We start from the raw sequence: 16,755 nt of genomic DNA on the forward strand, positions 1-16,755 counted from the left end.
GCTAAGCACACTTGTGTGGATGAAGATCATTTATAGGCACTGTGGCAAGTATATTCAGGAGTTTACATCAATCATGTAACAATTTGTTGGCTGTAATTTCCCCACTATGCCCCATTTTCTTTACTGAGCCAGTGCTGCTGACTAAGTGGTACAAGGTAGAGAAGCCAAAAGCCCTGCTCAAGGTAGGAACTACTAACTACTGAAGCCATCTTTTTAAAATGTAAATTTTCATTGCATACTTTGAACCATCTTCTCTGCGAAGTAAGTGCTACATGAGTACACAAATCATTAGGCCTATAGAATATAATTATTATTATTATAATTAATTTTAACCATCATCAAAATCATAATAAAATTCAATAATATTATAGGCCTAATTTATAAATAATTCTGATTCATTGATAAAATTATCATGAAATGCTAATGAAATATGTCCATAAATCTAAATACTGTAATTAATAATGTGAAATCAAGCTAAAGAAAAGTTGAATAAATCATTTATATAATGATATGCAACTTAATATTAACTTGGCTACTATTCTCCTTCCTAGATCATTACAACACAAGAAACAGCGGCTTCAAAAATGCTCCTAGCAACCGCATCAAATAATTATACACAATGATAACAATAAGCAAGATGACAATACGTTGAAGACAACCATTATTGTAGCAGACAAAAAAAAAGGAAATTGTATTATCACATTCATATCCACAAAGTACTGACTGAGTTACTTAGCAACAACTTCCGTGGCTAAAGCTGTAGAAATGCGAGAAAATGGTTCTCAGGGCAAATCAACTAATCTTTTAGTTATTTGCTAAAAGGGGGTTCATGTCTACTGCCTGTAGGGTGGCAGTCAATAATTGGGTTTCACATTTGTTTTGAATAACCTGGCATAAAGTGTCGCTCACCTGTTGAACAGGTGATGGCTAGTTGTACACTTGTTTACGAACCTCAATCTTGGATTCTTCTTCATTAATCTGGAATTTAAAAATGAGAAAACGATTATTTATAATATTAATAATTAATTACTCACATATGTTATCTTGATTGAATTATCTATCATCATATAACTATAGATTTCCATTCTTGGGACCACTAGCCACCAATTGCCACCAATTTTTTCTTGAAAATGTAAAAGAAAATTACTGTTTCTCTCTTCAGTTTATATTAAAGAATTTTGAGATTAAAATTAAATTTGTTTAAAAAAATATTTAGTAAAAAATTTTGGATTATATAATTATAATAAATTTCTGTCAATAGTGGCCAAGCTGACCTTTAAGTTTTCCTGTAATGAACATGTTTTTCTTACGGCATTTTATAATAAGCAATTAAACTGGCACATACAATCCTTTATCATCATTCAACTTCCAACCATATAGCATTGTATCTATTTCTCACTTGCTTAAATATAATAGCTATTAAATTTTAACTAGATAAACAGGAAAGCATTAATTTAAAGTTGACACCTTATGAATAACCATTGTAGGCCTACACCACACTACTAAGACAAGTAGCACAAGAAATGTATGTGGATGTTATCATAACTTTCAGGGGCGGATCCAGAGATGTCCAAGGGGGGGGGGGCGATCAAGATAATAATACTCTAAATACTACTAAAATTTCTGTGTTCTAGATGCCTGAAAATAACCTCTGAGGCCTTTTGCGCGATCAATTTTTTCTTTTTAATCTTTTTCCTTTTTTTTACTTTCCAAAAGGGGGTGGAGGGGGGGGGGGCGGCCAGGTGCCCCCCCACCCCTTGGATCCGCACCTGCCTTTGTATTTGTCTTTAATAAATAGGAATAATAAATATAAGATGGCATAAAAAACAAATTTAAACTGACTTATCAATTAAAATCTACATTCATTTGTGTAAAATTTAGATACTAAATCTGGAATTGAGCTAATGAATAAATTTACTCTAATTTCCATTAAAGAATTTTAGCAAATTATGATAAATACTTAAAAAATAAATAAAATAAATATAAAAAAAATACATGGTGAATAGAACAAAAATATTTTAAAAAGGTACAGTATTCTAAAAAACAACAAATACTACTTTACTTTATTACTTAAATGACAGGCGCTGATTAGTAAACATAAAGGTTGGAATGGCTAAGAACTAAATATATAAATCTATAATAAAAAATATATATACAAACAGTACCTTTTCTGGTCACCAAAAATATGACAAATATAGTACAATTTACAGCTGTAGCTGAATTACAGATATATTTCTGTTAATTATGCTTTTATATTTCATTTTAATTCAAACAATCCTTTCTACAATAAAATCATCATGTTATGCACCTAGCCAATTAAAGAGCTAGATTTTTGGAATATAAATGGGACCACACAGAAGAAAATTGTAGAACTATCAAGTTCGAAGAGAATGAGTTTAAGGATGAAAATCTAACAGATGTCTAATTTCCTAACAAATTTTTATAATAAAGCATACTGACAGATTAATGTTTTGTTCTAATTTTTAACATTTTTGTTTGAAATTTTTCTGTATATTTACAGGTAAGCCCATTAAAATGTATTAGATTACCAGCTCCCATAATTCCCCTTCTTCAGAAACACTTTTCTGAGAATCCCATATTCTGATTACATCTTTTTTTATGTCTATTTTTGCTTTCGTTTCCTTGTCAGTGATTTTTATATTATTACATGGAATAAAGGTGTTAGCCTATATTCTTGTAATTACTGTGTAGTAAATACGGTTCAGTTTGAATATCAGTTGTGTATCTTAGATTATTGACATGGGGAGGAGGTGGTGGTGAAGGTTAAATTAGGGGGAAGGGAGAGACTTGAATGATTGAGTGAGAAGCTCACCCCTTACCTTTGTTTTTACATACCAGCGATTCCAAGCAAAATCATAGGATTTCATTTAAATGGTGATTTATCGTAATGTCGTAAGCATGAAGAACAATCTTTATTGTTTCTATGGAAAGGATACTTTACAGGAATCAGCCCAATTGCATGTTCAAAGTGTAATGGACTTTACACCTGAGAAGCTACGTTTAAGTGAAAAAAAATCAAGGGCTCATGTCTAATCCTGGGAATTTGGTACGTCCTCGGGCAAAATACTTTATAACCGTCGTCTATCTGCACGGGAGTAAGAGTATGTACCTGTTAGGTTTGAACTGTCATGTGGCGATTACTAGTTGCAACATTAAGAAAGATTCTCAAGGGAGATAAGTATGTGTTACATAGGTGCTTGATCCAATGACCGGGGTAATAATAAGCACATAGAGACCTTGGCATTCAAGACTAACATATCTGATCATTTTCCTACTGTTACTATTTAAACACAATGCTTCTTCACAATTAAAATTTGATCCTTTAATTTGTCAGACTTTCCACAAACATACCAGAACTGTATGTCTGATTGGATTATATCTGAGCCAAAAACGATGGATATTTCACGCTTTCAAGAACGTTTTATTTTCTTTATTGGCCTAAATGCTTTCTTTTTTTCTATTTAACATTCTAAATTAGTTTCAAGGATTTTTAAATGCAATTTAAAATGTTTTGGTGGTTAGAAATTTCTTTCATAATATCATCAGTACAAATTGCATTTGTAAAATAGAGTTTGTATTTGGGAGGTTTGTATGTAAATGATAGCCGTTTCTGTACTAATCTGCTTGTAGTACGCCAGACTATATACAATCCATTGATTAAGCTTTTGGCTCAGTGACAATTCTAGATACAATAGATTGAATGGGAACCAGAGATGATTGTTTAATTTGCGTTGTGTTTGGAATGTGGAAATTTCAGATTTTTTACTTTTATTTCCTCTTATTGTAACTAATATTGGAACTGCTGTAGGCTGAACAATGCATAACACAAGCTTTCCTAATGACAATGTAGTACAGTATGATGTTTCTATGTGAGTCGCACGTATAGAACATTCTGAAGAGTCAGCTTGCATGTTAATATAAAATCAGATAATGCACAGTTATTTCAGGATTATTTTCAACCAGAATAAAAGAATGTGATCAAATTATTATATTTGAAATCTTTGGCATTTTTAACAAAATCTATAGTGAAATCAATATAGTAGTACCCATGATCGCTAGATGATTTGAACCATAGACCATGGATAAACTGGTTTCAGCCAGTGCATGTGCATTAAATTGCGCAAATTTTTCTGTAGATTTGGTCCCCGATTTTTTACATCCAGTGCGCTCCTTGAAGCTGTTGTTGCCGTATACAATATGACTCAAGATGTACATTAAAGAACATAATGAACTTTCGGAAAAAAAGTCTCTTGAAGTATTGCTGAAATCACAACGATAAGGACCCTACTACAAACAAGTATTCAGACTACAGTGGGTTATCCTTGGAGCATTTCACTCCAAGGAAATCCAATCCAATCTTAATTTATATTTGCTGTAATTACATTTCTTATCTTCTTTGACATGTTTTGTATCTAAATAAATTAATATTCAAGAATAGCATTCCTATCTAGTTAAGATATGTTGAACAATTTATGCTATGATGCAATAATCTATTAATTGCACACACAGTTATTTGTTGAAAAATTGCAGTAATGCTGAGGAACAATAATTCATGATTTAGACTTTTACAATTTCTACAACTGAGCGAAAAAGTCCAACATATTTGTATCTCAGGTATTTGTCAGACAATTCATAATAATAATCCACAATGTGTATCCCTACACATATTGACATGGTTGAAGTTGTGAGGCAAAAACAAAGAGATTATAGATACTCTATGATACTTATCTCAAGTATGAAAATTAAAGTTTGAAAATCTTTGATGAGGTATCATTATCAGACTTGCAAAGTTGGTGATTGCATATTTCTTAAAAAACAAACATGTTTTCATCTGCATCTAGAAACCCCAAGAGGATAATGAGAAAATCACAATATGAATTATTCTCTGTAAGTGTCCGGCAAACACAATATTTTTTCCAAGTTTTTCCCAACAACAAGTGAATGCAATTCCACTCAATGGGTTTGCCATAATTACTCCACCAAGTTATCCTTCTTTTAACTCCATGATCTATTCGAAGATTGGCATAATAGTAGGCATCAGCAAATCAGAAAGCTTAAAACTTATGACATCACACATAGACTAGCTCAAGGCCACCTGGGTAATATGGGAATCGGTTTCTTTAGCCGACCATAGCCTAATTATCTGGAAAACTCTAACCATAACATGACAAATTATGAATTTCCTTGTTTTTTTCCTTCAAATACGTAAAGGCATGTAGTCTTATGCTGGTATCAGAAACAAAATGCTGACATAGTAAACAAATATCTACCAAAAAAGAACATTTTCAAATAAACATAGACCTTCAAAATCCATGATTCAGACATTCAGGGAAATGGAGTATAGACAAAACTGAATATCTTCATAAAATATAAAGGAATGGGGCTGTAGCTTGGTGATTGAAATTGCCTTCCAATCTAGAAGCGGTTGGCGCATCGATTGTGGCTTGAACTGCCAACCTTGGGGTCAGGGGTTCGAAACTCTTGCTGTACAAGTCACTTGTGTCCTTGGGCAAAGGTACTTTATCTACGTTTGTGTCTCTCTACCCAGGAGTGTTGTGGCATTGAATGTACTAGTTTTGTGCACTAAAGAAGTAGTGAACTACTAGGGATACTCCCCAGGGACTAGGGAATGTTGCACTTTGTGCTGGTTTGCCATTGTATGTTATCTAGTGACCAGGGGTGATAACGCTGGTGCCTTTGATCATTCAATCTGAAAAAGGTGCAATCTTACAAAATAACAGAAATGTTTTTTTTTGTGAATGAAATCAACATTATTTTTAACACTTGTTAAGACTTGTTAAAAAAAAAAACCATCATTCTATCTTTTACAGTAATTGGCAAATACTGTTAGAAACAAGAACAAAAGAAAAAAATACTTCCTATTTAGAATAAAACAAAATAAATACTGTAAAACCTGGAATTGAAGCCCTAAACTATTTTTTTTTTTTTTTGAGAACTTTTGATGGGCTTCTTTTTAAGATGGGCTTCTTTTTGACATGGGCTTCTTTTCGAGGCTACTTTTGCAAAGTAAAGAGGGGAGGGGGAGGGGGAGGGTGCTTCTTTTCAAAATGAATGTTGTAGATTCTGTGAATTTGTACTACAAAACAATAAATAAGGCCACTGTAATTTATATCATGAAGTGTATTTAAATGATATTAAATCGCCTACTACTGTATAAACCAAACTTGTTTTAAATTTATTTTGTTTTCTGAAATTCATGTACAGTGTTTGTACTGTACTATCCGAAAAAAGAAGCCTACGCTATCTTGAAAAGAAGCCCATGGGCTTCAATTCGAAATGGGCTTCATCTCGAGAATAAGCCCACTGGGCTTCAATTCAAGGTTCTACGGTATGATAACATCGCTTAATATAGTGAGCTTAAATACATGGATCTTAATGTACAGATACATATAGTATGCCATAAGTACTAAAACAAAAAACATTTGAACATTCAATATAATTGCTAAAGGGGAAAAACCCACTTACACTACAAAGCACACATGATGTTATGACGAATAGATACTTAAAAAAATACACTATTACTACTAAGCCGATATCCAAACCTACATCGAGAAGAGTTGGAAAATAAGATTTTTTTTACAAGGCATCAAACAGATATCTCATGATTGTATAGGACACTAGATGACAAACGCACCATTACATGAACCTCGGAAGGAGGAAAAAAATCCCCTAGACTCAATTCAGGCTGAGTAAACGGCAATGCGAGGTTCATTATCGTAGGTTCTACATCTAAATAGATACATTTAAATATATTTAATGTCTTCAATGGAGCTGCTTCATTTAATGATTCCATCTTTCCATCAATTTACAAAAGATGTCAAATGTTGTCCACTCTGCCTCGAGATACTAGCTTTTCGAACTACATTAAATATGATCGTTGAGGCCAGCAAATGGGATATTTTCCCCTTGCTCTTGAGTATCGGAAGCATGAATTAAATGATTAAGGAAAGAACGGATCGTGTGAGATACGTACGAAGTACTTGCCTACAGTAAAAGGTGAAAAAAAACTAGTAAAAGTGAAATCGTGTGACATACCTTTAATTTTCTAGTCAAGGGCACCAGACTGGCTAGAGTAACATCGCAATGCGTTCTCTGAAAAGAAACCCAATAGATTAGAGATGGTTCATCATGACAAGCAAATCTATCTATTTAACACCTTTTGAACAAATAAAAAAAAAACACATGCAAAAAACCGCCACATTTTGACTTTTGTACTAAAATAATCACCATACTGTTCAAATCTCACAGGGATAAACTAACAGTTAATCAACAAAATGAGTTTTTTAATCCGCAAAAAATGGTAACACAAGTCTGGGACTAATTGCATTGCGTAAGTAATAGGGTTAATAATTGATAGAGCTAATAAACGAGTGTTTTCTCAAATTCAAATTTTGACTAATTATTCTAATAATCATTTATAATCTAAATGCATTTATTATTTAAAATTCTTATTAATCAATTTATTTATATCATTAATGAATGATTATTTATATCATTATAGGATATTATGACGCTTCAATTGAGATGCACCTGTAAACATTATAAATTGGACTTTGGATGAACTATTATTAAAATAAAAAACAATAATAATAATAATAACAATAATAATAATAACAATAATAATAATAATAATACAATTATATATACCTACTAATTCATAATTATCATCTAATTTTTATCATTAGAATATTATTAATTTTAGTAAATATAAATCTAGTAGTAGATTTACAACAATAATAATTACATATTATATGCTAATTATCAAATTCTGGCAGTAGTTTTTTATGTATTTACTTTATTAACTTTATTCATGAAATATGATTATCAAATGGGAAGTATCAGTTCAGTTTTGTTTCTCCCATTGATGCCAGTCGCATCCCAGAGGCTGTATCCATATGTGTCTTATTCATCATTATTGAAGATTATTTGTATGTGCTACTATAAACATAATATTATATATAATCATTCCATTTATATGTACATTTTTACTGAATAAATTCAATCAATACATCAAACCAATCAAATTTATTGTCTTTGTAATTATATAGAAATCTTAGTGTTATTATTAAGGTCAATATAATATTATGGAACGCTCTACCATGCACATGCAAATCTCACCATGTCTTACTATGCTTTTCAAAATCATGGTATGTTACAAGTGCAATTTTAATAGGGAATCAGTATTTTCTATTATTAATATAAAAAAATTTTATCCATTAATATAATTATATAATATACAAATATTCATATTAATATCTTTAAAGTTGATAATGTGGACTGTAAAATTGTTTAAAGTATGATTATGATTTACTGAATGTATAACGTTAGTGATTTAAAGATGTACGGATATAGAAAGATGTAAAGTCTTGAAAAACTAAAAATTCAATTAGAAAGATAAAAAAAGTTTCGAACTACAAATGAGGCAGATTAATAATATTAATTTTTACAAATTCACAGACTTTTTACTACAAATTGTGTGTCAATTGGCATGGCTTATTTCCTTATGCTACCATACCTTAAAAAGCCAACAACCTACTTACAGTAAGCAAAGAAACTAAAATATTGAATATTATTGTTTAAATTTAATATTAGCTCCAAATTAACAATTTGAGTGGAGTTGAACAGCTTAGTGATTAAGATGCTTGCCTTGCAATCCCAAGGTCCTGGGTTTAATACCTGTCTGTATTGTCGGATTTTTTTCTTACGACCAAAAACAACTCCGTAAGCCTCATATTGAGATTTAGTTTGTGTAAAGCATCATGTGTGTATGTTTGTCTTGTGCAAGGACTGGGATATATTTGCTATTGGTGCATGTCTTATATGTCTAAATAAATAAATAAATAAATAAATTAAAAATATGGTGAGAGGACCTCATCTAGCTCGTTTCCTATTGGAATAAACATTCTTGATACATTTAATAAATATTTTTTATTTTATTTTATTTTATTCAATCCTCAACCAACAGAGACAGAAACCTACACACTGGTTGAAAAAAAAACAACATACATAGAGAAACAAAATATATGGTGCAAATTTGACATTAAATTAAACTGTATATAATATTAATATAGAATTATAAATATTTAATACTGAAATAAATGTTTATGATAGAAATAACATACACCAAATGGAAAAGAAATCTCCAAAAAACTACATCCTCTCAAAAACTAAATATGCAGTAGCTAGCAGTACTTTCATTTATTGGGAAATCAAACACTGACAGGAAATTCACCAATATGTAAACTCTATTTGTTACCTTGGCACAAATAGCATACAAATATTCTATCCTATCAATCATTTCTCTATTCTGGAAGTAAAAGAGAAGAGGCAGACCAGACTAAAGCAATTTTCGCCCGCCATGAAGGTCAGTTTATGTACCGTAGACCTAACCAAGCCACAAGGAAAATTACTATATCAGCGTCTATTCCAATTCCTCTATAGTTTATTTTTGTCATAAATAATTTATACTGTTTTAAATTCATTCAAATATTAAACCTATGGTTGGTCTGTTTTTGTTTTTGTTTTATAGCAAAATTGTCGTTAATTGCTTTAAATTTATTTAAAATGTTTCCAGATTTTATTGCTTATATTTATTTTATTTAGTTGTTCATTATACTACCTTGGTTTGCCTATGCAGAGGGCCCAGGGATTAATATAATCTTATGCAGAGGGCCCAGGGATTAATATAACCTTTCTTTTTTCCTTTCTTGATTTCATTCATTGATACCATTTGTTTTTGTAACGTTGAACCCTTTTTTCTGTTTTTTCTTTTTAAGTGCATATTGTAGACCTTTTTTCTGTCCTATTCTGATTTCTTTACAATTGAATGCGTCACTTTAAATCCCTTCAATTATCGTACATTTGTTTATTTTTTTCTTTCCTGCTATCGATGGTTCTTTACATCTTTTTGTTAAATGCCTTTAATGAATTGTCTTATGGGTGGTTCATATACTTTTCCATTGATATTGATTGTACAATAGTTGCGAGTATTCCCTGGGGGCAATTGTCCATCTCATTCATTTGTTGATTCAATAATAATTAATGTCATCTTCATTTAAGTTATATTAATGCATTAGGATAACTGTTTTTATTACAATAAGTAATAATGCTTGTACATATCATTGTTGTGTTTCTGAATCATCTTAGGAAGATCATCTTAACATTAACATTAAAGTTCTGCTGGCCAAGATGTGGGTGAATGGTGAGTCAACCAGGTGATCTTTCAGTCGATAATAATTAACATTTAAGCTTTGCCAAGATGTGGGTGAAATACAGGAATGCAATCAATCAGATACCTTGGGAATCGCCAGACAGTTTTGTGACCAAATTTGGATCAGACACAAAGCACTATTTTTCCAGGAAAACAACGAACAGGGGATGTTTGTTATAAGATTTATGAGTTTTTTATAAAGGGGTAAAGTGAATTAGAGCAATGGGTGTAAAGATTCAATTTCAAAATTTTAAGTTTTGGGAATTGTTGGACCTACTGTCTGTGTTCAGCCAATATCAACCTGAACAATAAAATCAAATTTTTAATTGCTTATGTATTAAGTTTATATTAACTTTCAATTGAAATTGTCCATACCAATTAACAGGTGTAAATAATACCATTTCCTATCTTTATATATATAAGACCTTAAACTGGCTGGTATGTGGTTCACTGTAAGTTGATACGTTAAAAAAAAAAACAAGAAACAAAAAACACAAGAACACATTTTGTAAGAACACCAAAGCTGAAATTGCGTAAAAAATATGAACACAATAAGAGCAAATTGAGGCTGAGGTAAAATGTCAGATGAGGTTTTCATAAAAAAAATTGAAGAAAAGAAAATTTCTATCTTCAAAAAGTGTGCAAAATAAAAACAAGATTAGAACATTTTGAGCCTGAAATTGGCAAACAACATAAGAATAATGAGCCTGGGCAAAATTTTATTGGTTCTTATAAAAAAATATGGATTTGACATTATTTTAAATGAGTAATTCAATATTTTATTACATATTAGGAGTTTTCAGGTTTACAACCAATGGTAAATCTTTGAAAACGCTCTGGTTTTGTGGATCCCACAGTATGTTTCTATTATTATAATTATCTTTGTAATTATGTTTGCGTACAAAATTGAATCAGGCTTGAATCTATCAATTATATGTGATAAACAATATATCAGATGAAATGATAAGATGTCGTGAGAGTGATGATGAGCTGCTGTAGCATGAGACCACTAACTCATTAAATGGGAACCGGAAACAGGACAACATGAGAAATAAATAATATTATTATTATTGAGGTATGTCAATATACTCAGTTGTTTGTTACTGTTTGAATCTAATAAGCAGGTTGAAGGTTTGTTGGCCACAAAAAAAACCACAACCGAAAACCTACATGCCTCGCAGAGGGTAACAATTATAGAATTGTTATAATCTCTATTTCTCCTGGCGAGATCACTAACACAATACTAATACTACAAGCAGTAATAATAATAAATATTATCTCCATTCTTCCAACATTCCAATAACGCATTGTGCATGAAATATTTCATCTCCAATTCTTCCAACATATCTGATCACTAGTAGTTCATGATAATAATGGAACGTTTCATCTTTATTTTAACATGTCTGATTATTACTACAATACGATATGTATCATCTCCATTTTTTCGACATGTCAGACTATTAGTACAATAATATGTAGCATTTCATCTTTTATTCTTCCTCCTCGGTCAATTGCTAGTAGAATAATATGGAGTGCTCCTTTAATCTCTCTTTTATCATGTTTGATCACTAGTACAATAATATGATTATTTCCATTCCTTTAGTCTGATTTTATCTTATTTTGGTCAATATCAAATCAAACTAAGAATAATACAGTTTGTGTATCATCACTATTACTCTAACTGATTGTACAACAAAATAATCAACATTTTAGTAGGTAACCATCTCCTCTCCCCAGCCCCTCTCCCCACAACAATACTGTAATTGTAAAAACCCCATCCTTCTTCCCCCTGCAAAAATATTGTAATTGTACAATAAAATGGAATGGTTTATCAAATTCTTGGAATATGTCTGACCACTAGTATCAATTATACAGTCTTCCACATTCATTATCCTCAGAGAAGTATCAGGCCGGATGTTTCTGCTGGAGGTCTGATGAACAGAGTTTGGGGAGGGGGTGTACATTTAAATAGACATAATTAGAAATTAAATATTTTGTTTTTCTGCTACCTGAAGGAAGGTGATGTGGGTAGGGAGTGGGGTGTAAGCTCACAGCATGGTCAATTACATGTACCTGCACTTTACCTTCAACTTCAGAAACGAAAGCTAGTAAATGATCTTTTAAGTACACTAGGTATGATTATGTCAGTCAAAAAAAAATGATATTAAAATTTCAAAAGTGATGGCTATGCAAGTAATGATAACGATGATGATTAGATATTTTATGTAAAACATGGAAAATGATGTGACATGTTTGATGTTGTTTGAACACATTTTCAACGAACAGGATCGAGTCAAGGACATCCGTCATTAAGAAATCTAATTTTATCCTTTCCAGGTCAACGAAACGTGGAACAATGTATTTTTCAATCACCTACGTTCCGATTAAATCAATACAATTCCCGAAGGAAATGCTAGGGATTACAAGGAATAATGGAACCATAATCACAGTATAAATACAAACTAAGTCAGCCTGTTTTCTTTTCCCGTTCCTTTCCCATTCTCTCATTTAAAAAAAATTAGAAGACAGATAAAATGTTGTGCATAAATTTCAGACAGAGAGACTCAATCTTAATATAAACAATTTACTGACAGCAACTTAATAGAGCTACATCATTTCATAGAATTTATTCCACCTACATTCCATAATATTGTTCTTGGGTTTTTACTACCGACTCTTTCTATAATTTTTTAACATTTAATATTTGACAAAAATGTTATGTCCTTATTGAGATTTGAATGCAAGACCTTTAGAATACTGTTCGTTTATATATAATTGGTTTAAATAGTAATTAAGTAGTAGTAGTAATTAACGATAATAATGACATATTCATAGTAACACATAAATACATCAATACAGGGTAGTAATATATCCGCAAAAATTTCAAATGAATAATTGAGCCTTTCATTCAAATGATGAACATGCAACAATGGCGATATTATGCTAGTCATTCATTCCTTTTGTAAAGGCGTTCTCAATAAATTCTGTGTATATTTAGGTCCCCCACACTAGGCCCCACGCTTCTTCTCATTTTTATAACAGCAGTGTTGTTTCCATCTATTGTTGGAGTTGAATAGGGGAGTACAAAAGAAAAACATGTATTGTTAGTTGAAGTGCAGTGAGGCCTAGCTCTTCACAATGACAGGAATGTACATGCTTTATAACAACTTCTTGACTGTTAGGCAAAGTAAATAATTCTTAACAAATTGCAATGACAACAGCAGAAAGATTCCTTTCTATGCTTTCACACGCAATGCATATTTTCTAAGTCAAATCCCATGAACAATTTTGTCTGTATAACCATGCTATTATTACGCCAAAGAATTCATTTATTCCACTAAAAATGGAATGAATAAGCAAATAATTTTCACAAAATAATATTAATGAATACAATTGTTTAAACTGTAACCATACACTAATAATTATTAATCTATACATAATCGTTATTAACTAATAAAAACATATAATTATTCATACAATTGAAGCATTGTCATACTATGTCACAATTAATTAATTAAAAACAATGTGGATATTAAAGATAATGTAATTATTTTAATACTGCAAAATGCCAGCTGGTTCAATTTAGACATTCAAAGGAAAATATTAATATTATTATAAATATAATTATAAATAAAATTAAGAGAAACTGCATAGGTACATAACATTACAATAAAAAACAAAGAGAGTTAATTTGCCTCATATTTAAAAATATAAATGATATTCTTATATTTTGAGGCTTTTCTACTATCATCATCATTGTGATTTACAAATAAATATACAATAGAGCATGAACATATAGTATATATATATATATATATATATATATATATATTGTAACAGTTATGTATGTATATGCTGATAAAGATTAATTTTTAATGACAATATGGAAAGGAAGGTCAGTATTTCACGATCCTTTTAGTGAATCAAATGAATGACAGTTGGATACTACGGAAGTAATCATTATCCTGATGATGTGGCTCAAATAAATAGCTTTTTGAACCAAACAATATTCCTACATAAATCGATTGTCCAATTAAATAAATTAATTATAAAACAAGGTTAATCAAAAGGTAGCGATTAGATGCTGACTCGGAAGCCACAGGAGGAATTGTAATGATTTGGCAAAAGCAGGTAGTGCATACAAAACTATATTAGACAAGAGATAATGTACTCCCATCTTATACTGCATAATTAACAAAAGCCCATTATATCAGAAAACAACAGAAGAGAAACAGAGCGAAGGGCCTAGGGACATCAAAAATTAATGACCCGTTGCTTTAATTAAGTACAGAGTGGGAGCCCAATTAAAGCATGGCCAACTACATCATTTAATTCTTAACATCCAGATACTAATGTGACATAGAGCAGTGCGTATTACATCGCTAGATTCCAACTCATTTAGAATCCAGCAAAGAAGAACACAGGCCCTGCCCATCTTTCTTCATTTCCTTGTATGGCCAGGCATCCAGCTAGTTGGTAGGCCACAATAATTGGGTCTTGTGCGCAGGCAGCGAAGGCACACAATGCCAACACTGACAGTTATTGTTACCCCATATGAAAGTGATTATCTAAAGAATGCGACCAGGAATGTAGTAAATAGCCTGTATTTTGCCCCAAGGTTGCCAGTTAAATAATACACATATGATAGGAGGTAAACTTAAGATGCATAGGTATCCTTGAGGCGCTGCCAAGGTGTTCCAGAACAATACAACACATGACGCGCTCAAGAAGAGGAGGAGGAACAAAAGGGGATTTTCACCAAGAGAGACGATCTATAAAATCAAAGCCGAGGAGGATTTAAAAAGGCAGGAACTGTTTTGATTTAGTGGAAGACAAAACGCATGATTAGTATGAAGAGTATATAATGTAATTATATATGTCGTAACTCTTTATGTGGCATACTTTTACTACTGGACTTCCTTTGGTTTCAGTCTTTTGTTTTTACTTGCTTATATTTCATATAGGTCATATTCTACAAGTTTAAAAAGAATTATAATTTTCTGTGATGAATATATCAAATTGTATGTAGAGGGGTAGATTATTAACACTTAGAAAGGTGAGGGGAGCAGGCCCGTAACCAGGGAGATTTTGGAGTTTGGCCAAATGCTCTTTTTGAACAGTTTGGTCGAACAGTTTACTATTGTGGTGGTATTTTTTATCATAACCTTTTTTATTAAAGAAACACTTCTGCGTTAAACTTGGCCTACTGTATAAGAAACCCCCTTTACATGAACCCGGTCACGGGCCTGGAGGTTCACTGGTATGTGGATATTTGTAGGACCATGTCAGTAGAAGATACAGTAATAGAAGATGTACATCCACGAAAACATGGGAATAAATCATGACAGGTAAACATGGGCATCTTCAAACAAATGAAGAAAACATCTAGCCTATGCTTAGCGTAGAAAACTTAAAATATAAAAGTTATAATAATACTGTAGTATTATTTATAAGTAGACACTAAATGATAATGCTAGGCCTATATTATATTTTAAAATATATAAGGATACTTTATCTAAATAAAATTTTATAATTCTATTGAATCTATACTCTTGGTACCTTGTGTCTATGTGTATTGATCATATATTTTGAAATTAGTGCTTTAATTTTAGAATTGTTTGTTACTATTAAATTTATTTGGCAACAACACTGCTACCATGTTTTGTAACTACTGTATTATTAAAATTTGTTTTAAGCTATCAGAATTTATACATTTTTTCCCCCAAATCATAGTTTTATATACAAGATCTAAACAATTATTTCCACCAATCAGAGTGCAAATCTAAAACAGTAAGGTTACTTTAAACTAAACTGAGATTATGAGGTCGTCGTATCTCCAAAAAGGAAATAATTTTTCTCAAAATATTGAATATTGTAATATCGACAAAAGATACAAATTTAATTCCATAAATATTATTACTGAATATTAAAATGCCAAATTTTACAATATCACTATAATTATGACACTTAACAGAAATTTACCTTGAATCCTGACAAATATTAGTAAATATAAATCTAGATAAAACTTATAAAAAATATTTTATTATCATATTTTGTCAGTTCAAAGGAGCAACTTGTTATACGAATGGTCATAATGTTTCTATTTCCGGTTGTCAGTATGTACAGCATTCTGGTCCATAATTATCTTCAATAATATTCATTTGCATGTTTCCTGTTCTTTTTATAAATCCTTTTTTATGTCATAAATTTGGCTGAACTCTACATAATAAAATAGATAAGCTGATTACATAGAGTTGCTTTATAAGATAAAATATATGAAAAACTGTGGCAATCTAACTCAAAACGTCTACATATGAAATATTAAATGATATTGCTATTTATTATATCTGGTTTATTCTACTTAAGAAAGCTTAGTACTGCTATGTGAATATATGTAGCTAGGACTAAGTTAAGAATTTATATATCAAACAATTCATAAGATAGAATAAATAAAATAGTATAAATAAATACAGTAGTTAAAACTAGGTGAATCAATTTATAAT

The 16,755-nt window shown here is 31.0% G+C and overlaps 1 protein-coding gene across 4 annotated transcripts in view; it reads right to left on the minus strand.

Annotated features, from left to right (window-relative positions):
• The window catches only part of LOC117108947 (transcription factor SOX-5-like), a 123,919-nt gene that overhangs the window by 35,355 nt on the left and 71,809 nt on the right, over window positions 1–16,755 (minus strand). For 3 of the 4 annotated variants that reach the window (XM_033251134.1, XM_033251133.1, XM_033251135.1), the window contains 2 exons: window positions 7,078–7,134; window positions 910–978 (listed from right to left, as the gene is read on the minus strand). The gene's annotated coding sequence lies outside the window, so the exon portion shown is untranslated. The remainder of the gene's footprint in view (window positions 1–909; window positions 979–7,077; window positions 7,135–16,755) is intronic. The other variant, XM_033251137.1, reaches the window with a different exon arrangement.

The sequence above is a fragment of the Anneissia japonica genome, unplaced genomic scaffold, assembly GCF_011630105.1.
Source record: "Anneissia japonica isolate Jap-2015-1 unplaced genomic scaffold, ASM1163010v1 scaffold987_len1640505_cov201, whole genome shotgun sequence".
Lineage (NCBI taxonomy): Eukaryota > Metazoa > Echinodermata > Crinoidea > Comatulida > Comatulidae > Anneissia > Anneissia japonica.